This window comes from Rousettus aegyptiacus, unplaced genomic scaffold (assembly GCF_014176215.1).
Source record: "Rousettus aegyptiacus isolate mRouAeg1 unplaced genomic scaffold, mRouAeg1.p scaffold_m13_p_7, whole genome shotgun sequence".
Taxonomy (NCBI): Eukaryota; Metazoa; Chordata; class Mammalia; order Chiroptera; family Pteropodidae; genus Rousettus; species Rousettus aegyptiacus.
The window spans coordinates 4,484,854-4,510,255 of NW_023416310.1; the positions used below are offsets into that span (position 1 = coordinate 4,484,854).

The 25,402-nt window shown below is 51.1% G+C and overlaps 1 protein-coding gene across 1 annotated transcript in view; it reads left to right on the forward strand.

Moving 5' to 3' along the window:
* Nucleotides 1–817: 817 nt before the first annotated feature.
* GREB1 (growth regulating estrogen receptor binding 1) overlaps nt 818–25,402 on the forward strand; it is a 91,257-nt gene continuing 66,672 nt past the window's right edge. The window contains exon 1 of the mRNA XM_036224626.1: nt 818–878. The gene's annotated coding sequence lies outside the window, so the exon portion shown is untranslated. The remainder of the gene's footprint in view (nt 879–25,402) is intronic.

Genomic DNA, 25,402 nt, shown 5'->3' on the forward strand with positions numbered 1-25,402 from the left:
CCCAGGCGTGGAGTCGCTGGGGGCCCGGGCTCGGCTCTCGCGGCCTCACACACCTGTCGTGTCCCTTCTGGGCGCCTGGGTCCAAACGCAGAGTCTCTTCTCCGGGAGTCTTTAGGCTGGCGACCAGACTCCCTTCCCCGCTGAGTCCCCCGTGGCTGGACCCGCTGAGTCCCCCGTGGCTGGACCTGCTGAGCCCCCCGTGGCTGGCGGGGCTCCCAGCTGCGGCCCCGCGCGGAGGTCGCGCTTTGTGCACCGGGTGCGGGACGCGGCCGCGGCGGGGTGCGGCAGGGGGGATCCCCCGCGGAGAACAGAGGAAGCGACAGTTCCCGGGCGCCGGCAGCGCCCCTCGCCAGGTGCCCGGCACCCCAGGCGGCGAATCGGGAATCGAGGTGGCCGCCAGGGCGGCGCGAGGGGCCAACGGCTGACCCGCCGGTCCGCCTGGTCTGCGGCGCGGAGACCCGGGCGCGGGGTGGGGACAGCGTCCTCGGCGGGGACGAGCGCGGGCCGGGGTCAAGCCGGGGCGCCGCCGCACGGGGGGAGGGCGCGGGGCTCGGCTCCTCCCACGTCGGCCCCCCTCTCCCCGCCGCCGCCGTCCCGACCCTTCCCCAGCGCGGGTCCCCCGCGGCCGAGCCCGCCGCGCGTCCCTCCTCCGCGGCCGGCCCGAAGACCCGGAGAGGTGGACTCCGGGGTGGGCGGTGTCAGGGGTCGCGTCCTCGGCGCGCGCTCTGCTCCGCAGTCCGGGTTTGCCGGGCGCCCCCCGCGCGGCCGAGCCCGGGAGTCGGGGGTGACCGGCGGCCGGAGGCTGGGCTGGCGTCGGACGGCGGCGCCGGGCGCACGGGAGCGGACGCCGCCCGCCCGCGCGGGGACAAAGGGCCGAGGTAGGAGCGGCCGGCGGCGCGGGGGGCGCGGGGCTGCGCCGGGCGGGGGGCCGGCCCGGGGTCCTGGCCGCGTGGGACCTCGGCCCCGCCCGGCCACGCGGGAGAGGAGCCCGGGCGCAGCGCGCGCGCGTCGTGGGCATCTTCCCGGCCCGGACCCGCGAGCGAGGCGCGGAAGTGTCGGCGTTCAGCCCTGGGGTCACCTGGGGACCTGAGTGCTGCTGCCTCGTGCGTGTGTGCGTGCGTGTGCGTGTGTGTGTAAGAGAGACGGAGACACCGCGCGTGAGAGGTAGAGGAGTCGGAGCGCGCGCGGAGCGCCGGGCACACGGGGAGCGGTCGGCGGGTGACAGCGAACGTAGTAATGGCTGTTTTGCGGGTGTCCGTGCACGCGGGCATCGATGTCTATCGGTGCAGAGAAACTAGAGCCGGAGGAGACAGCCGCACCTCCCGCACTTGGGACCCGGCGGGGAAAAAAAAAGAAAAGAGAGAGAGAGAGAGACCTCTTCCCAGAAAGGCCAGGGGACCGTGTTTGAGGGGCCCTACCCTTGGGAAGGCAGGTTCATGGGAGGTGGGGCCTTAGTAACTGGATCCCCGTTTTGAGTCTTGGGAACAAAGACTGCTTTCCTGAAGTCCAAGAAGTGTGTGTGTGTGTGTGTGTGTGTGTGTGTGTGTGTGGCCGCCAGGCGCCAACGCCACCGCCTTTCACGGAGAAGGATGCTGGGCCAAGCTGCTGTCAAGCCTCTTTTGATCCTTGGTCACGCGGACCAGCAAAAAAGAGGAACTACTTAATCTGTTTACTGAAGCTTTTCTTTAATAAACTTTTATTATAGAGGCGTTACTTTGGGGCTTGAAAGGTTTTTTAGTACCTGTGTAAAACAATAAATGTGTAAATTTAGCTCCAACGAAAACCTTTATTCCTAGTGAGAGCGTTGGAATTTCTGCGCCTACCACTGGGAGTTAGCCCTGGGGAGGTGGAGGGCTGGCAGGATTCTGAGCTTCATGTTACATCAATGTTGTGTTGACTGTTGACTGGTTCACAGCACTTTGTAGGAAAATACTTTTGGAAGTTTTAAGTTCCCGCGTCTGACTGTCTTCTTAGACTGTGTTAAGTCTCTGGGCGGATTTGAAGAATTCTTGATAACCAGAGCACTGTTTTTGGCTTTCTCAGGAAAGTTTGCTTCTAGGAAATAAACACCGAATTTAAAATGTGAAACAGCGAAATGAAACACAGGTGAGGGGTTTTTCTACAAGTCTTTTCAGGCTGGAATCTGGTCCATTCAGAGTTTGCAGTGGGATCTGTGGTATTTTCCATTGCCCACAGCCACAGGTGAGGTATTCCGCTGTTCATTCTGGAACGAGTATTTTTTTATGAAGTAAGAAGTGAGCTCAGGTTGAAACTAAAATTCCATCCTGGATTTTCTTGTTTGTGTGGATGGCATAAATGGTTTGTTTGTGGCTTCAGATGGTTTTAGTTAGTGAAAAGAGCCTTTTTACCTGGTGGGTAATTTGGAGCTGCAGTTTTAATATCTGAATTTTTGTCTTGTCGTTTTTACTAGGGGAGTTTATGTTCCCATAGAGCCTGGCTGAAGCGTTCTATGGTGAATATCAAGCTGACCGGTCTTTCTTTCATTTAGTAAGCAATTCGCTGGACTGTGGCATTGTAGGTACTGACTCTCTGACAGCATTCCACTCGACATTAGAAACCCCCTTCAAAGAACACCGTCCCAGCTTGCGGATTCAGATTTCAGAGTGTTCAGAGGCAGCTTCAAACTAGAGCTAATAAAAGGTTAAAAAATCAGAATGGGAAGAAGATACATGAGACCTTAAGGACGGGCAGGCCCCCTGCCCACCGCCGGTGCCCAGGCATAGTCACGGGAATCGAGAGGGACCAGGACATCTAAACAAAGGCTGTGGTGCGGAGTGTGTAAAGGGAGCTTGCTTTTAATAATCACACCATTTTTTTTCTCTCTCTCTAGCATGTGTCAGTGCTTCTGTTCCAGACCTAGAAAGGAAACCTGTAGGGCGTTTGTGGGGGCAACTGGCCATTAGGGCCGGCTGAGCACAGCTCGTGGCACCCTGGGCTGGCCACCCCAGAGGGTCCCTGGACCTCTAATCCCTTCAAAAGATTCCAGGCAGTTAATCTTCTCAGCTCAACCACTGCTTAAGGGGCACTTTCGGCTTTTGCGTTCAGTTTCTGGATGTGGAGACAAGTCATAGTACTTTAAAGCTAACTGCCTTTTTAAAAAACAGGATAGGGAAGGCTATGTAGAGGTAATATGTATTTGTGCCATAAAATTTAAGAACATGCAAGGAGTTTAAAGAGAAAAAAGAATACCAGAAATCTGTGATCCAGATATAATTACTGTCAGCACTCTGGGGTATTTTTTCTGTCATTAAAACTAAATTCTATATGCTTCTAAACATTGGTCAAAATTGTGTATTATATGATATGTATACATTATGCCATTTTGTATCTTCATATAAAAATTATATTATGAATATTACCTATCTTTTTTTATATTGTCATCTTAAATAACAATTTTACATTCCTGTTGTTTGGGAAGCTTGTAATTCAACTATTTCCCTCGCAGATTCTTGAGATTTTCATATTATTTGTACTTCTGACATTCTTTTCATTCTGATAAAACATCATTGACCTGATCCATGGTGATATACATTTCTAAAACGTGACTGCTCATACAGAGTGGCAAAAAAAAATTTAATTCCAGGGAAAAATAATCAATCTTGCCTCAGTCTTCTTAATCTCTTAGCTCACTCTTAATTGTCTCATGCCATTTACTAATCTCTGTAGCCTGATAAATTATATTTTATTTCCCCCACTGAATTATGGGCTCCTTGGGGGCAGAAATTTGTACCTTAATTTGTCTGATTCCCTCTAATGCCCAGCCAAGGCTTGGCATGTCACTGACGTTGAAAGTATTCTCTTGCAGGGAGTATATTTCAGGCACTATGTTGGAAACCCAGGTCCTCCCAGAGACATGCGGTGCATTTCTAAAGTTCGAATTTCTATATTTTAACAAAATAAATTAAAAACCCATTGAAATCTTCATTAGTAAAAATTTAAAACAGGCTCAGAAAGTTGTTTCCAGATTTTAAAAATCTGCAGACACGATGGTCTGTAAAGGTAACAGGTTTTAACAACAACAAAAAAATCCCATCATTTTTTAAATACATGAATATTTATTGAGTACGTACTATGTGTCAAGGGCTAGTCTAAGGGCTACAGATACAGCATTGAACCACACAGACAATTCCTGCTCTCATGGAGCTTATATTCTAGTGATAAGATCACTAGTGAACCTCTGTGCTGTGATTTCATTGTCTTTCCTTGTCTCCATAGGAAATATGGTAAAGGTTCTATGGCCACAGATCACAACCTGGCTACCTGTATGTCCGCTGCAGTATGTTGCAGTCCATGGAGAACAGGTGGACAGGGGTGGGCATTCCGCCAACCCTCTTGAGCTGGGGGACGCCCACTGTTTCCTCATGACACCTCGCCTGCCATGTGCGACACGTGCATTGTGCGTGGGAGTGCCAATCCGTTACCAAGGCTTAATGTATTTATGGTTTTTAAAGTAAGGGATACATAATAACAAAAATCCAGTCTTCCCTCTTGCACTTGTATTAGCTTGTATTAGCTGGGGCAGCCATAACAAAGTACCAAGTGACAGAAGTTGCCTGCAAGTCTGAAGTCAAGGTTCCGGCGGGTCTGTTTTCTGGTGAGAGCCCACCTTCTGGCTTTGGGACGGCCACCTTCCTTCCGCGTCCTCACATGGCCATGGCCGGTGGGGAGCAGGTGGGGGGGAGGGAGCGCCCTCTGCTGTCTCTTCTAAGAAGAACGTTAATCCTATCAGAGCCTCACCCTTGTGACCTCACGTAATCTAATTACCTCCTTTTAAGATTAGTCTCCAAGTACAGTTTTCACATGTGAATTTGGGGTACACAAGTCCTCAGTCCCTAACACACTCCAAAGATGGCTCCCGGAGGCGAGTCCGCTCGGTGTGGGAGCGGGCAGTTAGAGGGTCGATTTGCAAGAGGCTCCCAGTGCTGGCTTGGGGAGCGCTGAGGAGGGTAAGGCTGGAGCACACACAGGTGACTCCTGTGCTGTCAGGAATCTTTTTGTGTCTGGGGCAGAGACTGAGTGTGCACACACTCCTGGGCCGGCCCAGGGCAGTGCACAGTGAGGTGCTCACCTACAGGTGTTTGTTGGTGGCTGGTGGACAATTTTGAACCAGAAACGGCATGTTGAAATAGCTAGGTCCTTCAGAAAGCTGGGGCTTGTGAATATGGGAGATCAGATGGATCCCCTGCCACACTGGCAAGGTCTGCCCCCGTTCCTCACGCATTTCTTAAACGTGCCGGTTTATTCTGATGTCGAAGGCATGCACACATGCGGACCACCCTTAAAAAATGATCACAATGCACGGGCTCTGCTTCCGGCTGGACAGAAGCGTCTCTCCATTCCTTAAGACTCTGCGTCATGCGAGGCATTCTTGTCTTCCATTAGACTCGACCGTGGCTCAGTTTAAGGGTAATACGTCGCAAGAGCCCAACTGGGTCTTGGATGTGCCAGGGCCGTCGTCCTCGTACTTCAGATTGAGAAGCGATCGCAGAACGGGTCGACTGCAAACCCGGGACCAGACCTCAGCGTGCACCTGCTCTGTGCTGTGGCTTCCGTGTGTTTCCTGTCACCCGGCACGCACGCTCGAGGTGTTCGTGCAGGGGGCCGTTCTGCACTTACCGCATGGCCTGCTCCGTTCTGCCGCCCGAGGGTGGTCCCGCGAGGCGGGTTCGCAATCAGGAAGCGGAAGCACAGGGAGGGAACCTGGGCACTGAGTCGAGGAGCTGCTTCCGGCACTCCTAATTAGATTAAAAACTAAACGCCGTTTAATCAACTCGAAAACATTTAACGGGAAGAAGAGTCCTGCAAAGTTATTTTCCCTATGGATTCCGTAAAGTTTGATCGTGTTATCCAATTATAAGAGTTTGACACAGTTTTCATTTTAACAGTACGAATTGGTTCGAATGGGATAGAAATAGAACTGTGGTCATTTAGCTAGATGCATGGAAGCGACTTGTAGTAACTGTAGACTTCCGGGCCATCGGACTGAGTAGAATCCAGTTCCTCTTTTCTTCGTGGCTTCAAGTGGGGCACAGTCGACAGGAACTGACATTCACATGGCTGTGCTGGGCCAGGTTCCAGGTGGGGTTGTGTCTATGCGACCTCACTCAGTCCTTGAGACTACCCTGTGAAGCATAGGTATTTTCCCCACTTTATATGTAGGATAAGTAGGATAAGTCAAGTCCAGAGAAGTTCAAGGTCTGACTCAAGGTCATACGGCGGTGAGACGAGGTACCAGGATGTGAGCATGTGTCTGTCTGACCACGAAGCTATACCACTGCGAAGCCAAATCTTGGCACAAAAAAAGGTCTGTGTCTGTCATTTCATCTGTTTCAAGTTACTTTCCACATGAACTCCTCTTGGCTCTGGGACGGGTCAGATTAAGAGAGATATCTCAGGATAAACATTCTGCCTTTTCCTTCTCTGTCATCTTCGGCTGGTTCTTCCTGAGCCTGCCTTTTCTCACAGGCTGTCATGGGGGTTTATCTTCTTTGGGCTCTCTCTTTTACTAAGATATATTTGCTGGTCCTGCTTAGGGAACGAGGTGTTCTGATGTCCGTGGCTCCAGGAGAGCTGCCTTTGCCTCACCGTACCCAGGGCACCAGCTTCATTTTACCATCATCTGTAATCACAGCCTCCCTCCTGGTTATTGCTGGCTATCTCCAGCATCCGTGAGTTGTGCGCAGAGGAGAGGAGTTCTCGGTCGAGCAGAAAGCCAGAGCCGCTGTAAGCTCGCTTCTTGGAAACTTAAATTTTTCTTCTCAAAATGTTAGTGTGAGAGCAGATTCCATTCGTTTGTTTGCTCAGTGAGTTCATAGTGAATGCTAGCTCTGTGCGGGGTATTGGATTACGTGTGATGAGGGACGTACGAGGTGTACCGTAAACCATAGCGATATGCAGGATCGTCGCTATCGTTAGCAATGGCTGCAGACACGGCGCACGTTAAGAAAAAGTGGAATCTGAGGCCATGTGTTTGGGGATGTAGGAAAAATGGATCCGACCGAGGAAAGGTGAGGGGAAAAAATAAACAGTCCTTGACTTTGTCGGAAGCTCGGGTGCTTTGTATATGCCAGCTCACTTAATCCTTACTTGGCAAGGTAGAGTACTGTACCCATGGTAAATACGAAGAAATGGAGGCGCGGAAGAGCCCGTGGACTTGCCCGGTCTTACCTGGACGGCAGACGGTGGGGACCATGTTCTGTCTGACTCCGAAGTAGGAGTGGGGCCTGGACGGAGCCAGGCCGAGAAGCTGGGCTGACGGGAGCAGGCTGGCCTGAGGGTGCCCTCGACATAGACGGAGCCAGGCTGAGAAGCTGGGCTGACGGGAGCAGGCTGGCCTGAGGGTGCCCTCGACATGGGAACCACTTTTCCTGACTTCTCATCACACGGATTCATGAGACGTTGGATTTGGAAGCTACCCCTGGGTGCCCTAGTGCGGTCCATGGGCCGGCTGCGTTGATATCACCTAGAAGATCATTAGAAATCTAAATTCTTGGGTTCCCCCCCACTCCAGACCTTCTGAATCAGAACCCCTGCTATTGGAGCCTGGGCATCTGTGTTTTCAAAAGCCCTCCAGGTGAGTCTCATGCATGCCCAGGGTCGATGGGCACTGCCTAGAACTGCCCGGGCAATAGGTCAGTGGAACGGCCCTGTGGTCTAGAAAGTCTGGAGTCTGTTCCTGACACAGCTGCTGGCTTCTGGCTTCCTGGCTCGGCCTTGCCTTTAAATGATGCTAATCCTGCGTGGGTTTAATGGGCGGGGGTGGGCTGGATCTGATGCTAATCCTGCCTGGGTTTAATGGGCGGGGGTGGGCTGGATCTGAGTGTTGCTGAGAGCTGGTTGTCTGGAGTCATGCATGCACAGGGTCAAATCTGAACTTGACTGCACTCGGGCAAGCGGTCTACCTAATCGTCTCCGGTTTTGTTTCTTCACCTGTAAAGTGGGGTCACTAATAAAATACCTCATAGCATGATGGTCAGAATTCAGTGTACCCAGGTCAGGTGCTCAGAGCATCGTGCTGGGCACAGAAGGAAGCCCGCACTCGCCATTGCCGTTATGACATTATTCACATCCCGTCTTCGGCCCTGGCCTCAGGGGCGCTTCCCTACAGTGGCGTTCAATTCTTACTGCTATCCACACCTCTCGCTCAGTTTCTATGACCTCGGGAAGAGGTCCCCACCACGTGACATCGACCGGTCTGCATGGGGAGTTGGGACAATGACATCGTCTTGTTATCGCGCCTCTTTAGAGGTGTTGCTCGTACGTCGTGTTCTCTGAGCATCGTAACTGGGAAGCAGAGTGGCGGTTTTGGCGGCTGGCGGCCGTCATCCGTTAAGCTCCTACCTCGTACCAGCACTTTACAGTGTCCACAGCTTCCCCACAGCCTCGGGACGTAGGGGCCAGGGCACACTTCCTACACGTGTGTGAACCGAGGCTCAGAGATCTACCTGCTAGGCAAAAAAACATATGAAATTGCTACTTTGGTAGGTTGAACTTGTAAAACATTGGCAATTTTGTATCCTTTGACCTAATACTGTTATCATACGATCTAATTGTTTTTGACAAACTTAAAAAAGTGGTCCCAAGGAAATATTCTTATTTCTTTTAACCAAACTATTACGTAAAAGAGCACATTAAAAAATGTTGGGTCATGTGCTTTTCCAAAGCTTCTTTACTTGGTCCTCACGACTGCTTTGTGAAGTAGCTGCTAGTATCACCACATTCATTTTACAGAGGGGAAACTGAGGCACTGAGCAGTTACAAAGCTCGTCCAAGGCCACAAACCCAGGAAGTGGCAGAGACACCCTCTGGCCACAGGCGCTGTGAGCTTTTAGCCACCTGTGCCTTTATCTCTTGAGTCTCTGATAGGATCAGGTGCCTTTTCTCGAGTAAATGGGATTTTCAGATGTTGAGAGTTTGGGCGGATGGGGAAGGGGAGGGCAGGGCCCTCCTGTGCACCTCCGTGAACCTGTGCGAGGTGCCCTGTGCGCCCAGTCATCTCACTGTCACAGCAGCCCTGTGATGTACGGGACGATGGCCCCATTTTACAGGTGAGCAGAGCCAGTCTCCCAGAGGCGAGGGAAGCTGTCACCCCAAAGGTGGCACGGCTGGGTTCCACGCCTCCCTGCGTCTCCCCGTGTCCCTCATCCTGGGCGCTTCTTCCGTCTCCCGTCCGTCACTCCTCCCAGGGTGGACGAGCCACGGTCACCGGTCACCGTTCTTGGGGCTTCTCCTAGGAACTCTCAAGGTCCTGCCATCGCGCTGAGGCCAGGCTCTGGCCCCGTGCTCTGCTCTCCCACGCACAGGGACTCGAATGCCTCTCCGGTTGGGGCCGGGGTTGCCTCCGGGGTCTTCCGTCAGTGATCTGGTCACCATGGAAGGGAACAAAAATGCCTCATTGGGGTTTTAATGCCCTCGGTTTATTCAAAGTCACTTACGTGGGTGAAAAGGAACAGGCTCAGACCTGGCCCTTGGCTGCGCCCTTCTGATCCCCGTCGACACTGAGTGAAGCTTGCGAATTCCCAGGGAGCGTTCCCACGCAGAGGCGGCGGCAGAGAGCAGCCAGCCACGCCTGCTCCCCAGCCTGTCACCGCGCTCCAATGTCTGAGGAACAGAGCAAGGAGTCTGGGCGAAGCGTTGTTTACCGCTCTGGTGGCGCAGCGTTGTGGCGAGTTGCCAGCAAGAAGATTATTGTTTTAAAAAAATACTGATTGATATTATCTACTTTTAATGCACGTTTTTATCTTGAGATAATTAAAGGTGAGCACACAGTCGTAAGGAATAATACAGAGCTCACGCATATGCTCTACTCACCTTCTCTCAATGGTGACGTCCTGCAAACCTGCAGGATGGTGTCGCATCACTGATAGGTGGAGATGGAGTGTTCCCCCACCTCCAGGACCCCTTACGCTGCCCTTCCCGTCGTTCCTGGCCCCTGGCAGTCGCTGGTCCCCGCTCTCGCTCCGTCATTCTGTTGACTCCCGATGTCATGTCAGTGGAACTATACACGATGGGAGCTCTTGAGATCGGCTTTTTCTCCTTGCCGCTTGGCGTGGTTCCCTGGAGGCTCACACACGCTGTTTTTACTCTCAGCAGTGCATTCCTCTTTATCGTTGAGTCGTATGCCAGGCTGTGGATGTTAACCATTAGCCTGTTGACGGATATCTGGGTTGTTTCAGGTTTGGGGGCATCGTGAGTAAAGCTAGTATTATCGTTAGTTTACAGGTTTCTCTGCATACGTGACAGTGTTTGGCATTGTCTCTATTTTTTATTTCAGTCACTCTGATAGGTGTGCAGTGACATCTTACTGTGGGTTGAATTTGTATTTCCCTATTAGCTGATGATACCGAGCATCTTTCCATGACTTGTTTGCCATCTGTAGGTCCTCTTTGGTAAAATACCTCTTTGTGTCTTTTGCTTGTTTTCTAATTAGAAATTTTTTTGTTTTTTTAGCTGTTGAGTTTTGGGAGTTAAAAAATACTGTAGGTATCAGTCTTTTGTTGGATATGTCATCTCCAAATATATTTTTTCCCCCATTCTGTAGCGTATCTTTTCATCTTACTAACAGGATCTTTTGCAGAGCAAAACTTGTTAGTTTTGATGGAGTTACGTTGATCAGTTTATTATTTTAGGGATTGTGCTTTCAGTGTCAAATCTAAACGCTCTTAGCCTCACCCTAGATCGTAAAGATTTTCAATTGCTTTCTTTTCTTAATATAATGTTTTGTAGTTTTATGTCTTAGTACACGTCCTTGATCCATTTTGAGTTGATTTTTGTAGAAGGTGTTAAGGTTTAGGTCAAGGTTCATTTCTTTGCCTATGGGTGTCCAGTTGTTCCAGCACCATTTGTGAAAAGGCTCTCTGTCCTTCATGAAAATGCTTTTGCATCGATTTCTTATAACGTTTTAAGAACTGGTGCTTTTTATTATCAAGTCGAATATATTGGGCCCCAAAGTATCTAGAGTTTATGAAATAAATTTGAGATGCTCATATAGTTAATTCTAGGTTTCAAGAGATCCATAAGGACGATTTAGCTTAGGGACCCTGTAGGTCAGGGCTCGATGGCGGTTGGGTGGGGGGTGGGTCAGGGCTGGGGGGATCTGGGTGGGTGGTGGGGGGCTGAGCTCCTGGGAAGTTGTGCAGTTGCCGCACCGCTGGGCCGCCTTCCTCTCCAGGCAGGGGTGGTGGCACTGGGTGTGCCAGGTCAAACTGGGGCACACTGACCTGCGGGGTGGCGTTGACCTTGCGGCAGGCATAGGCATGACCGGGTTGGGCTCTCGCTTTGTCTCCTCTGTCAGCTGCAGCCCCGCCTGACCTCTGCCTGATTTCAGCCGTGCGCTCCTGTGAGGTCCCCACCATGTGGCTTCCAGCCACTGGCTGGTTAAAAACCTGTGTCTAGAGCACGCAGAACTCAAGTGCAATTTTGGAAGTGCGGGTTTACATTTTAAAAGTCATCATTGTCTTTTTGTTTGTTTGTTTTTTTAATGTTTTATTTTACACAAATATGTTTGTTGGAGAAAAAGTAGGTAGTACAGTTAAATGAAATTTATCTATAATCCCCGTACTCTGAGATAATCCCTGTAAACACTCCATTCTCACTTTAGCTGGGCCACGAAGACACAAGGCTGGTTAGGGAAGAAAAAGTTCTCTCATCGGCCGCGTGGAGAGAGTCTGGGCACAGCTGAGCACTCTGCAAAGGAGGCCTGTGCGTGAGCGAGGGGGCTGGCGCTGGGGAACGCAGCAGGACCTAAAGCCGGGGGCATGGGGGCCATGGAGGCCAGCTGCGGCCCTGCGGCCAGAATGATCTTTTGTTTCCTCGGCTCGGCTGTCCAGGGTGATGGCTGAGGACATCAAAGACGTGTCTAAACACTGTTATCTGGCCCTGTCCTTTGCCCCGACAGACCATATATGGGGTCTTCCCACAGGGAATCCCGGAGGGCAGAACTTCCATCCCGCTATTCATTCTGGGCAAGAGCCGATCAATAATATTTGCATTAACCGTTGACATCAGTCTCCCTGTTTTGTTCTGAGGAAAATTTGTTATTTACTTATCCGATTAGAAGATTAAAGCATTTTCTTCAAATTTAAAATTTTATATGTGTGAATTGCGGACACTTAGAAAACACAGAAAAACACAAAACCAAAAAATAATTCCTCTACTTAGAAATAATTAATGTAGCATTTGGGGAAGTTTTTGTCTTTTTAATGTACATATATACAGTAACAAATTTTGTAAAAATATTATACATACAATTTCCTTGTAGGCGTGCTAGGAATCTTTATCCATGTCCTTACCGTAAATATTCTCCTGCACAGAATTTGATATTTGCATAGTATTCTATCTTATATCCTTGTTACATAATTTCTTTATAATATAGAATTATTGCTTTACAAAAAACTAAAATAGTATTGCTGCCTTTTTTGATTAGTAAGGAATTCTTGTGGTAGCACTAAAACGGAAACAAAATTACCTGCTTTGCTAACAGGAACTTTTCAAAAGTATCCTTCAAGTAACAGATTGTTACTGTGTGGTTAAAACGGTTCCAGCTGCTTGGGAAGGGAACCCCTGAGACTTACTCAGTTTGAATAAGCAAATATGGGTACAGTCCACCCTCCATATCCACATGTTTCACATCTGCAGATTGAAAATATTTGGAAAAAAAACAATCCGAGAAACTTCCAAAAGCCGAAACTTGAATGTGCCGTGTGCCAAGCACTATGCTGCACCCACACAAACGAAGGGAGGTGTAGGCACGTCCTGCTGTAGCCTCTGTGCAAACACAGGGCACACGCAGATACTGTGCTGTTTTGCGTAAGGGACTTGCGCATCCGAGGATTTGAGTATCCGCATGCGATGGTCCTGGAGCCAGTCCCCTCCGAGGGTCCCGCGGGATGCCTGCCTGTGCTGGACATCTTTACAGCAGGGGACAGACACAAGTGAGACAACCGACCTCACCAGGCGCCTCGCGGGAAGAAGTCTGAGTTAGGGGGCGGCGGATGGGTCCCTGGGGCATTCTCCTAGGCGAACTTCGGGCTAAGAAACAAAGAAGGGAGAAAAGGAGGGAGCACTGGCGAACCACGGCCTCAGTTCGACGTTCGCCCGAGACGTTAGAGAATGTAACAGCTGTGAGATACCGTTTCACTCCACGCTGCTGCTGTGACGACGCCCCCTGGCGGCGACACTGGGCTCAGGTCTGAGGCTTTGACCGTCTCGGTCAAAGCTCACGCGGCGACGGGCCCTGTGTTCGCGCAGACCACACCGCATTATCCTCGGTGCTTACCCGCGCCCCTGCCCCACGCCGCTTGCCCAGCTCCCTGAAGACAGGGACCAGGCGTCCGTGGTCTGGGGGCCCACCGGACTGGGTGGGGTGCGGGAGGCTCCTGGAATCAGCCGAACATCTTAGACATGGTTCCTGTTTACCTCTGAGTTCCTATGACCCGGTTCATTTGAGTGGAAGGTGCTTTTATTTTATTTTCATTTTTTTATTTTTGGAAGGTGCTTTTAGATCGATTATGTATCACACCTTTTAGGAAGACGATTTTGAGATGTGTCCAACCACAAACGCACGCGCAGTGTCTACTTCCTGCCAGGTTTGCTTCGTCTTATTTTCGGATTCTCACTCTTCAGGTTCCCTTTTATTTATCTTCGGACTGAACTGATTTTTCACTTAGTGGAGCCTGGATTTCCTTTTACGTTTACAGTACCACGTGGGGCCTTCCTCAGTTCGTCTCCTGAGCCCTGAGCCTCTTTCCCCGAGTGACAGAGGCCTCAGACCTCTTACCTCACAAGGCTGCCCTTGGACTCCAAAAAAGCAAAGCCGTGCCTGGCGTATACATGGGAGATGCTCAGTGGCCAGGCCCAGAGGGGATCTGAAGGGTCCTCTCAAGACAAGAACAAAGGCAATACCTCTTCCCAACTACTTGGGAGACATTTCTTGCAGCTCAGAGAGTTGTTTTGCTTAAGTGAATATAATTTACTATTTATAGACAAAGATAATCAGGTCAGAATGACCCTCCAGTTGCTGGAGCAGCTTCGTAAGTGAACCCTGGGGTGGTGGGAAGAACGTTCTGTTTTTTTTCACCCACTGTCTGCCTGGGAATGGAGAACTTGATGAAGTCAGAGCTTCTCTCTTCCTGAGCCGAAATGAAATGTTTAAAAACTGTAGGTTCAGTTGGATCTGATTGTTTTCCTCTTCGTTGTTCATAAGTGAGATAAGTGGGCAGGGCATGGTTCTGGAAGGCTCCAAGATTAATCAGATCTATTCTCTTACTTTCCCAAGGCAGGACATTTTTTTCACCTGCCCTGGGGGCCTGTGAGGGATCTGTAGCTCATCTCCCTGTCAGAGGGAGTGGGCGTCTCTAACTCGGTGGGAAGAGTCATCCTTGAGGGTTTTAGTCCAAGGAATGAAGGACAGGTTCTCAGGGAAGATAGTTTTAAGCAGCTTGGCCATTGTAATAAGTATAGGAACTGGACTCTCTGAGTCTCTAGCACAGTACTGGGGTCCTAGGGAAACTCCTTGTCAACCTTCAAGTCTCACTTCCTCCAGGGAGCCTTCCCTGATCTTCTTAACCAATAGAATTTTCTCCCTTTTCTGAACTTCTGTAACCTTGAGTTGGGGTTTTATTCTGACTCATTGGAATTCCATTTCTAGCTAATTGAGGGGTCTCAGTCTTGTTTGGAAAAAAAAGTAAGAACAGTGTCTGCCTTGTAATAATTCACACTTATTTAGACCCTCGTGTACCTGAAGCGCTTTCCCAGGCCTGGCCTCTGCTGGTACCAAGTGATATTTAGACTGGACGCCCCGGCTCAGCCTGTCCGGCTGCCCTCATGTCCGTAGTGGGACTGGTGGCGGTGGCAGCGTAATTTCCGGTTCATTCAGCGAATGTTCCTCGAATAGCAACAGCCTGTGCCCGTGCCGAGCCGGGCTCGGGTTGTGGAGCCGGCAGGAGCTCAGACTCGAGAGGGGAAGAGGCATCTGCTTCTCATTCCGACAGCGGGAGCTGGATTAGCGTGGAACGGCCGGGGATGGGTGCAGGACGGAGTGTTTTTATTGGGGGCCTGGGCCAGATCGCAGGTGGTGGGAAGTGAGTGGCGGTCCCCAAAGCCCAGGGAGCAGGAGGACAGCGATGACCCCCAAGAACCAAACGTGTGCGCCCCAGAGGGTGAGCGGGACTTGTGCGCAAACAGGTCTCCTTTAATCCTTGAAACAGCGCTGTGGTGTAGACGCTATCATATTTCCGATTTTACATATGGGAAAGACCAAGGGTTAGAGAAAATAAGCTATTTTCCAAGTTAGCTGCTGCATTGTTGATCTTGGAATTCACCAGCTGGAGACTCTGACTCCAGGTCTTGCCCTCACCCGTCTGCACCCCTCTGCCGGCCTCTGCTGCTGCACCGCCTGCCGCTGAGTGTTAGTGCCGTGTCTTCAGACGCCTGCACTGCTGACCTGCTTCTGGGCGCACGGCGCATCACTCTGGGGTGGTGTGGATATGAACGCCGCAAGCTGTCTCTGTGCCGTTTCCCTGGCGCCTCGGGCCTCTGGGATCTCACTGGCACCATCTGGCTGGCTTCCCGCTCGGCTGGAAGCCCGCGGAGACACGAGGCCCTCCATGGGGGGCTGCGTGCAGAGGGGAGAGCAGAGGGCACTGACCCGGTGGCCTCCAGGTGGCCTCGTCACTGCCCCCTCCTGTGTCTGCCCAAGACGAACGCTGCCTGGAAGGACAGAGCAGATGTTCTCTGGGCAGAGCGATCATTCATCGGCCCCTCCGCTGGGGACCGGAGGTGACCGCACGTTTATCAGAGAGCGGAGGCTAATTCCTTTGACACTCGTCCTTAGTCAGCCTCTTGGCGTTTTGTGTCGCACTTCAGACTCCTGAGGGCAGAGTTAATCCGTTCCCCGTCCCCAGCCTTTGTGACCGAGAGGCTCACGTGGTGGAGACGCTTAGGGCGTCCGACTCAGCCACGCAGGAAGCCCTCTGGGCCCCTGCTGGAACACGGTCCGAAGAAACCTCCTTAGCACTCAGTGTTCTTCCCAGCCACCCCCCCCCCAGGTGTCTCGGCGCATCCGTAATCTGTGCTTTTAAAGTGGAGATGTGGAGGTGGCCCATCCTGTAGGACACAGTGGACAGCGGATTAGACATGAATGACAGGGACAAGTGCCACCTGTCAAACTCCCCCCCTTTATCAGGACACCAGTCATGTTAGATGAGGGGCCCGCCAGTGTGACCTCGTCTCAACGAACTACGTTACAATGGCCCTGGGTCCAAATGAGGTCACGTTAGAGGTTCCCGCGAGTTAGCTCCGGCATATGGATTTCGGGGGGACAATTCAACCCACGGAACAAAGTCAGTCATAACTTATGCCGGAAAAAAAGTATCAACGTGTAGATTTTTGTTAAGAGGATATACATTCTTGCGGAGAGAACAGACTTTTAAAAATGGGCTGGCAAATAAATAGGCTGCGATTCCTTACAAGGTCTTATAACGGGCTCCTTGCTGTTGCCGTGGTGACATGTGTGCCCGTGGCCTGGGGCCCCCAGGAGGGCTGCGAGATGCCTGTGGGGGGCGGTAGAGGAGCTGTAAGCATGTTTATTGAGCAGCTTCTGGTCAGTAACTTCTGTAGGTCCCTAAGCGTCATAATGGGGCTTATTTGACAGAGGAGGAACCGAGGCACAGAGATTTGCCAGGGTGCATTGATGCTAAATCCAGGTTTGTCGAGGCCCCAGGCACTGCCATGAGCACGCGCCAGTGATGGGCTGAGAGATGCGTGTGTCTTCCTCACCAGGAAAACGGGGCGAAGGGACGGCGATGTCACTGACGGAGCTGGGGGGCTGGGAGGAGGGCGGACGCGGCGGCCACAGGAGCCACGGAGGCTGGGAAGGCCACTGCCCGAGCCGCGTGCTGTCCACGGTGAGGGCGTGGGGCGGGCGGGGGCGCTCCGGGTCTGTCCAGAATGCACGGAGCAGCACTCCCCTGACGTCCTTACCCTGCCTTCGGGCGATTTCTCCCACTATACCGACAACACCCCTAAAAACACCTGCTCCTGCTGGCACACGTATCGCCACGGCAACCCATGCTTTGAAGCAGCAAGGAGCTCCTTGTAGGGAATTGCAGCCTATTTGCCAGTCCATGGTTAAAAGTCTGCTCTCTCTCAAGAATTTAACCTAGTAACGAGAATGTATGCGTGAGTCGTGACCGACTTTGTCCAGCGGGCGAGGGACTTTTCCGATACTTCTTTATTGCATGTGCAAATAGTTCTCCACTTGCTTCTCATTTTGGAAAGCCCAGAAGGTCGTGGGATTTTATCGGAAACTTTCAGACATTTGGAAAATATGCTCCTTTAAACGACTGTCCCTCGACACCCCCATTTTGAGACTCGTTTCCACGTACCGACGGTGGAGCCGGTGCGCCTGACTTCGGAGTCAGTCAAACCTCGGGTTCCGTTACCCTTTCCTGTGTGACCAGCCTCAGTTTCTTTACCTGTAAAGCAGGTGGCTGCGCTAGCCACCTAACCCCCTCCAATACCGAAGGCGAAGTACAGTGCTCGGCGTTTGATCACCGCCCAGGATAAGCTGCCTTCCAGGCCCCGTAGTCGCTGTTCGAGGGGATCTTCCCACTGGCTCATTTGTTTTCCCATGTTAGTCTGACTCTGGCCACAGGCTTATGATCCTTTTCTTTTAATGTGCTACTGTAATCCTTGTTTCTGCTACATGTAACAACTGGTAGTGAGACTGTCAGGAGGAAGGAAAAGGTGCTGGTGATATGACCGGACTCAGAGAGTTCTAGGAGTAGCTGTTGTTGGCTTCCCTGGCCTGCGGGCATTTGACCGGAGAAGAGGATTTAGTGTCTTTTTTGTTTCTTTGTTTTTTGTTTTCAAGAGCAAAAGAAAAAAGGAACCAGCGACTGCTTATTTAATTACTGCATGAGGGCTCGTGTCCTTTGCAATCGGGGGTGGGCGGCAGGCTGAGACACTGGGGACCTCTTTCAAGATACAAGTACAATATCAAGGTCGCGTTCAGGTGGACATGAATTTATGACTCAGACATCACTGAAAGTTGAAAATAAACACATTTAAAAAACTTAATATAGGAGGACATCATGCTCGTTGGTAGGTAAATTGGGATCTCCAGGCAGTGTGGCTACACACAGTTTTCTTCCTTTTCGGTAGAAAAAGTCGCTGTTCTTTCTGGGGCGGCTCCTTTGTGTCTGTCTCAGACGCTGAGTTTAGAGTTTCGAATTCCAGGGTCGGGGGCCATCAGAGGACACGGGGTTCTCTCTGTGCTTCTGGGACACGCTGCTGTAGCTACAGAGGGTCTGGGCGTGACCCAGTCTGGGCCAAGGCTAAAACCTGTGAAAACAACTTACCTTGGACTCTGATGACATTTTGGTGGTGCTTTGAATAGGATCTGGGCAACTCATCCAGGTCTAACAGGTGACTAGAGCGAACTGGGAAAAACAAAAGCATGTGCATAAAATGTAAACATGATTTAAAAAAAAAATGAAAAATACCCTTGAGCCTTATTTTTCTCATTGAAAGACCTTTCAGAAAATTTTGACTGAAAGGCATCCATTATTTGAATTCTCTTCTAATCAGACTCGTAGTCTAATATAATTCGGAAGTGGTGTAGATAGATACAGTTACCTGTTTTGTGTGCGATAAGCATTGTTTAGATGTGACCGACCACTTGTTGGCTTACTAAAGGAAAACGTTTTGAACTTGGAATTGACTATCTTCGAAGGTCTTTCTTAGGTCTGTAAGACGTTAGGAAGCTCACCAGCAATCCTCCGATGATGCCTTTCCCCTGCCTTAGCCCTTTCACATTTTATTATATGAGTACTCGTTTAATCATTTAGCCCCCTTCCCCACAAGACTGAAGGTCTGTGAGAACGTAAACTGCATTTAGCTTGCTCACCATTTAAAAAATTAAATGATTACTCATTTACTTCTTAGATGCCGAGTCCTGTTTCAAGCACTCATTTCATCTTCACAACAGCCCTTAGAGACAGGGAATGGATTTCCTATTGCTGTCAGAACAAATCGCTATGAATTTAGTGGCTCGAAACAACACAGAGTTGTTATTTTGTGGTTCTGGAGATCGGAAGTTTGGTGTTGGTCTCCGTGGGCTAACGTCAGCAGGGCTGTCTTCCTTTCTGGCTGCCCAGGGAGGAATCTGTGTCCTCGCCCATTTGGGTTGTTGGCATAACTCGGTTGTAGGCGGTCAGCTGAGGGCTGTGCCCATTTCATTGGACTCACCGGATATATCTCTCAATCTCAAGGTCTGTAACCTTAATCAGGGTTTCAGAGTCACATTTGCCAGGGAAGGTGACATTTACTGGGTCCAGGGATTCGGGTGTGAACATCCTCGGGGACTGACCGCTATCAAGCCAGCCACAGGGGGGCGCTGTTATTATCCGTATTTTACAGATGAGGAAACTGAGATGTGGCGAGGGTAAGTGGCTTTTTCAAGGTCGCCCTGTTTTCCCGCGGGGTTCTGGGTTTGGAGCGCGGGCAGTTTGGTTCTGGTGCCCAAGTCAGCTGCATGGACGCTGGGCACAAGGCGGGGGGCCCAGCACTAACTCGGTGGGGATGGGCGGCTTCGTGCTGGACTCTTAGACGAAAACTGACCGATATTCAGGGTGAGGAAAAATTAGGGATATGTGACATCCTGCAGTTTTGACAGATGCAAAAATTTGTTTCCTATGCAGACAACTTACCTTGATTTAAAAATCTCCGTTGCTATAAACTCAAATATTTCACTTCTGTTCATCCGTGTCTCTTAACCCCAGCCAGGTTTCTCCTTACAACATCGAGGGCTGAAAAGCAGCATCAGGTACCAAAGCCTCTACTTCCATCACCGCTACGGAGCTTGTCACATTCAAAGTGAATGTTCACGTGTAGATGAGTCTGCGCGCACATTTGTTGGGGAAACTTACGAAATGCAGATAACACATACCATTTCTTGTTTGCTACTTCGTGCCATCTGTGAAAGTTCTCCATGCTGCGTTATTTTGAAAACAGATCGCTGTTTGGCCTTGGGATGCCACGAAAGCTAGCTCCACAAGAACGCGTCGATTGCAGCCTCCACACAAAGGCAGGCTTCTGGGATGTGCGTCTTCGTAGTAAATGGGCATCTTGTCCTTGGCCACAGAGATCTGCAGAGACGTGACCATTCGTGAGCCCTAAGGGACATCCCTTTGCATAGATGTCTGGCAGGAGTGTCTTAGAGAGGCGTCCCAAAGTTGTGATTCAAAGTCAGACCATGAAGACAGGAAGACCTGGAAGTAGCCCTGGGTTTTCGGCCTGCCTGGTCCGTCTCCTTCCAGGTGACATGCAGGGAGCGTCACCTCTCAGACTACTGCAGGAGGCCTGCAGGCTGTGCTTGGCAGCCTGTGTAGCTCACAGTTTGGGGGTCTCTGTCAATCGTCACTGTCTTTTCCACCTAGATTGGTTCGAAGTGCCTGGCACAGAATGGAGGCTCTCTGAGTACAAACGTGGGCAAGTCTGTTCTTGGGGTTCATACAGGCTCCACTTAAGAACTGTTTATTTACAGAAAAGGAAAACAATTTAGTGCATCTGAGGAAATATCTCTACCACCTCCCCCCCCTGCCCCGCACCCTCACCAGGCAGACATGGACCTATCACACTGCGTCTGAATTTGCCAGTGGAAGTTTGTACTCCTAATAAATAAATGCCCAAGCGTGGAATTCACCCTTTTCTTTTCTCCTTCCTCCCAGTAGAAGGTATTAGCTGCAGAAGACAATTTGGACATTATCGATAAGGCTCAATGAAGACCCACAACAGGAGAGAGCTCGTTGCGGGGGCGGTGGCGGGTGGGCCGCTCGAGGCCAAGGCAGACCTGCCAGGGTGAGGGCCAGGGCGACGGCCAGGGCGAGAGGCACTTTGCGCTGCTCAGCGGTCTGAGCTGCGTCACCCAGGATCACAGCCAGGGGGCCAGGCGGCGGGACAGGCGGACGGAGGGCTCTGACTCCTGAGGACAAAGACAGGGTGAGGGTGTGGGACCGTGAGACCTCTCTGCGGGAGGTGGGTGAGAGGAAGCTCTGTTCTGGCCCCACGGCCAGAGCCTCAGGCCAGCGCCCAGTGCCCAGGAGACCGACCTGGACAACAGGAGTAGGGGAGAGGTCATGGGCTTGGGTCCGTGATAGGTTTCTGTCCAAATCCCACCTCTGCTACTTGCCAGCTGTGTCCTTGGGCAAGAAGGCAGCCCATCTCTCTGGCCCTCACGTTTCCGCTCCCGTTGAGCTCACAGGGCTGCATGCGCGTGACGAGGAGCGACATGTAAAATGCCCGGCAGGAGTGTCCTCTCGCGGCGTTCCTGTGTTGCCCTCATCCGGCGGATAACCCACACTCAAAATAGCCACCTCTGTAAAATAGCGCTTGGGTGTTTGTGCATTTGCCTCACAGGACCATGCCTCGTCTGAACAGCCTCCCCTCCCCAGAAGGTCAGCCTGACCTCATTGTCTGGGACGGATTTGGCCTTGGTCTGCTTTGGTCTTATCATTGCTTCTCATACTGTGCCTTCCAAACTGCATCGCTCATCTTGGCACTGGCCGACGGACGCTGGCCTCTCTGCAGCCCGTGGCAGGCAGTTCCGTCCATTCCCTTTTCTTATTCCTGACGGAAGGACTCTGATTTCGTTCAAGATAGCAAAGCGCCAGCTAAAACGCAGTTTCCCAGGCCCCTCTGGCGTGTAGGTGGCCCTCGGAACAAGTTCTGGCCAGTGTTTCCTAAGCGGAAATGTATCGGGCAGGACTTCTGGGCAAACGATGGTTTTCCTGGTACACAGGCCACCCTGCTTTTGTTCTTTGCCTTTCTTGCTGCTTCCTGTGTGGGCCACAGTTGCCACCTCCCGAGGCTGAAGGAGCTTCGGTCTCGGATGGCATTGTCACAATGCCACCGTGGCTCTGAGCTGCTCCCCGCGGGCTCGTTACCTGGGGGAGAACGAGTCCCGACTGGGCTGACGTGATTGTCGACGCGCGAGGTGCTGTCCCGAGCTCATGCCGACGTGACTCTCAGGTTAACCGTCTCCAATGTGGCCTTCCTAAAGGTGCCCGGGGCACGGCCTCTTTCTCGTGCCTGTTTTCTTCCAGGGTGATGCACCCTATAGATTTACTTGGGCCTCTTTCATTAGACATTTGGCCAAGACCTGGGAGGCCGTGCTCTTACAGAAACTCTGCCTCTAGTGGGGCGAGGGAAGCTCCTGCAGGGGGTACAGCCACCCCGTCAGGCCGGGTCTCCCATCCGGCGACAGAGGAGGTGTCGCGAGGTAGAGGCTAGCACACAGGCGTGGTTCATAGGCTCGGTTCTGAACCCCTTGCCCGGTTTTCCCCACCCCGAGTCCACCTTGCTGTGTATCTTCCTTCCTGCCTGCTCTCAGCATCCTTTCTCCCCCCGGGCTCTGAGGGCCTCCTGAGCCATCCTTGGTTGTAAAGCATCACACTGCCTGGGGGCCAGTGCCCTTGGGAGTTTAGCTTGCCCTGGGGCCCAGCGATTGCTCCCTGTGGTGGGTGACACGTCCGAGGGCTTGTCCCGGCTTGGCATGGAGGAATCAGACACTTGGCAGATTTTAGCCAAGTCTCACTTTCATAAATGCCAACTTAGTTCGTTCTGGAAAAAAAAAAAAAAAGACGCACGGAGGCCTCGAGGCCACGTGAATTAATTATTAGTGGAACCCAGCTTCGCGAATGGTCCCAAATGTCGTCCTCCACTGTCGGTGCTCGCCGCCTCTTTTTTCTTGCTTCTCATCGTGTGGCATTTGATGGGGCCACAGGGCTGCAGGCTTCCTTCCTTTATGTCACCAGTCCCCTCCGTATGGAAGAATCTGAGGGGGGGCATAATGTAGCGGAAAGACCGTGAGCTTTGGGTTCCAGGCAGCCTGCATTAGAATCTTAGCTTTACTAACTCGCCGTGCGATCCTGGTTCTCTGCATCTACGAGCCGTAGCTTTTCTCAGTAAGAGAAGAACTTGAGAGGTGATTAAGTAAGCTGCTAATTACGATCTTCTCTGCAGCTCCCCAACCTTCCATCCCTTTTCCCGTTCTTGGGAGGCAGCCGCTTTCAATCCTTTCGACTGGTGCTTTTGGTAATGATCTTGACATTTCTAAAGAGCATGTTTTGCTGCTTCTCGGCTTTTGATTTTTAGGCAATATTTATTACATTCCCTAATGTGGAAGGGAAGGATTTTTCTCTGTTTCACACCTGCCCCGTTCTACCCATACAGACACATACCTCCTGCGCTCCATCCTTACGACATAGTTATTTACAGTTTTTGGTAGCTTGGCTCCTTGTATACATGCTTATGGCCACGTAAACGCTGGCAGCTGAGCCAGGGAGGTACTACTGTTAGTCCTCCTGTTTTCCTGTGTATTGTTTTCCCTGAAATTAGTACTCGCTTATTTATTTATTTTTCTTGTAGGCATTTATCGCTATTAACCTCGTGGTCAGAACAAAATGAGGAAGTAATAAGTGCGAGGAGCGTATTATCAGAAAGGGGCAAGTGTGCCAGCTTTTCAGGAGAAAGGACTCCCCCCCCGCCCCCCGCGTTAAATTCCCAAAGACACTGCTACCGTGGGACTTCCTACACAGGATTTGGTGACGCAGTGGATTAATTTGTTAGCAAATGCCAGCGTCAGTTTCACATCGCTGTTTTCCATGACGGTGTTGGAGAAAAGCCAAGGTTATAGTCCAGCACAACTCCGGGACGGTGACTCCGTGCGGACCAGGCTAGCGGGGTTGACAGCGTCTTGTGGTGAAACTTGACCCGAGAGTAAGCTTCGGCGCCTGCCTGGTGGATTGGGTGGACGGCGTGTCTGTCCAGCTGCCTTTTCTGCCGATCAGCCTCTCCAAATAGCAGCACTGCGCGCATTCATTGGATTAGGAGGCGCGGACGGAGACACACTGGCTGGGCTGGGCTCTGGGGAGTCTGTGGTCAACAAAACAGATGTGGAGGTTCACGGGCTTGTGGCCAGACAGACACTGAAGCGTGACGTGTTGGGAGGAAAGAGGCAGGCTGGCTTGGGAGGGCGTCACCTCATCCTACGTCGACCGATAATTTAACGAAGTCTGCCACTTTGGTGGAGTCGCTGGTACAGATTCCCAAGACGACTCCGGGCCTAAGGATATCGCTAAGTCCCTTCATTTCCCTTTTCTTTAACTTTTTTGAAGTCGTATCTGCTTTCCGCATGGTCACTCACATGGCTGTTCAGCAGAGTAAACACACGAGCTCTCAGGACAGGTCTTTCTTGGGCTGTAAAATCCAGTTTTGTCAGTCCAGTTTTGAACCTCACTCGGGGGACAGTGCGCCTGAGATTAGGTGGGACGCCCCTGTTCTCTGCTGCCCTCCCTGGGAAGGGGCCTGTCCCCACGCGTTTGCTGCTGTGTCTGAGGAGCAGACCGTAGAACCCGGGGGTCACTTGTCTGCCCTGGAGCGTTGTCCCCTGCAGGACACAAGGACCCGCTGAGCTGGAGCTGGCAGCTGCTCAAGGGGCATGCAGCCCAGACAGCTGGGATAAGTGACCTGCCTCCCGGGAGTGGCAGAGTCTGGTCCCCGCGACTCCGCCACCCAGGTCCTTTTATCTATTGCATATTGTGTTCCCTCAAAATGGAGTCACGCTTAATGGGGTATCACAATTATAATTTTCCCCTAAAAGGTTATTTATACAAATTGCACACGACCGTTTGTAAAAAATAAAATACAGAAAACTAGAAAGGAGAAGAAGCTGTCCGTAATTTCATTTCCCCAAACATCCACTGTTAACATTTAATGTATTTCCTTCCAGTCTTTTTTTTTCTATGCATTTTTAAAAATTACAGGTATCTGCAGTGCTAAGGGTGCGAGTGATACAGCTTTCTGCCCTTATGTCCGCTTTCTCTGCTTTCATGATTATTTCATGCTTTTGTCGTTGACTCTGCAGAGACTATCCTTGCTAATGAGTCAACATCAGCAAGAATGAAGTGGGAAATGTTTATTTATTCCTGGAGAATTTAGCAAAGATCAGTTATTTGGGGTCATTAGTTCTCTTTGTCCTTAATTCTTGAAAATTAACCTTTGTCGATAAACACTCTCATGATTTTGTGGTCGGTCCTGGAGAAACAGATGGGCCAGATAAGTTTCTAGAAGCCTCAGTCTTGGGGGGTGGGCATGGAAATTATACTGTGCCTCATAAAATAAAAGACCGAGTGAAAATGGCTTCCGTGGTCAGGCCTTGCTTCTGAAGGGCAGAGCTGATAATGTCCTCACTCTGAGTGAAAGCCACAAAGTCGTCATTGTTCCCTAAGCCTTTTGTTTTTGTTGTAAGGTTCACCACGAACTTCTGGCCGTGAAAAAAAAAAAATTAAAAAAAGTGCAGTAACTGGGTCATTCTGACCTA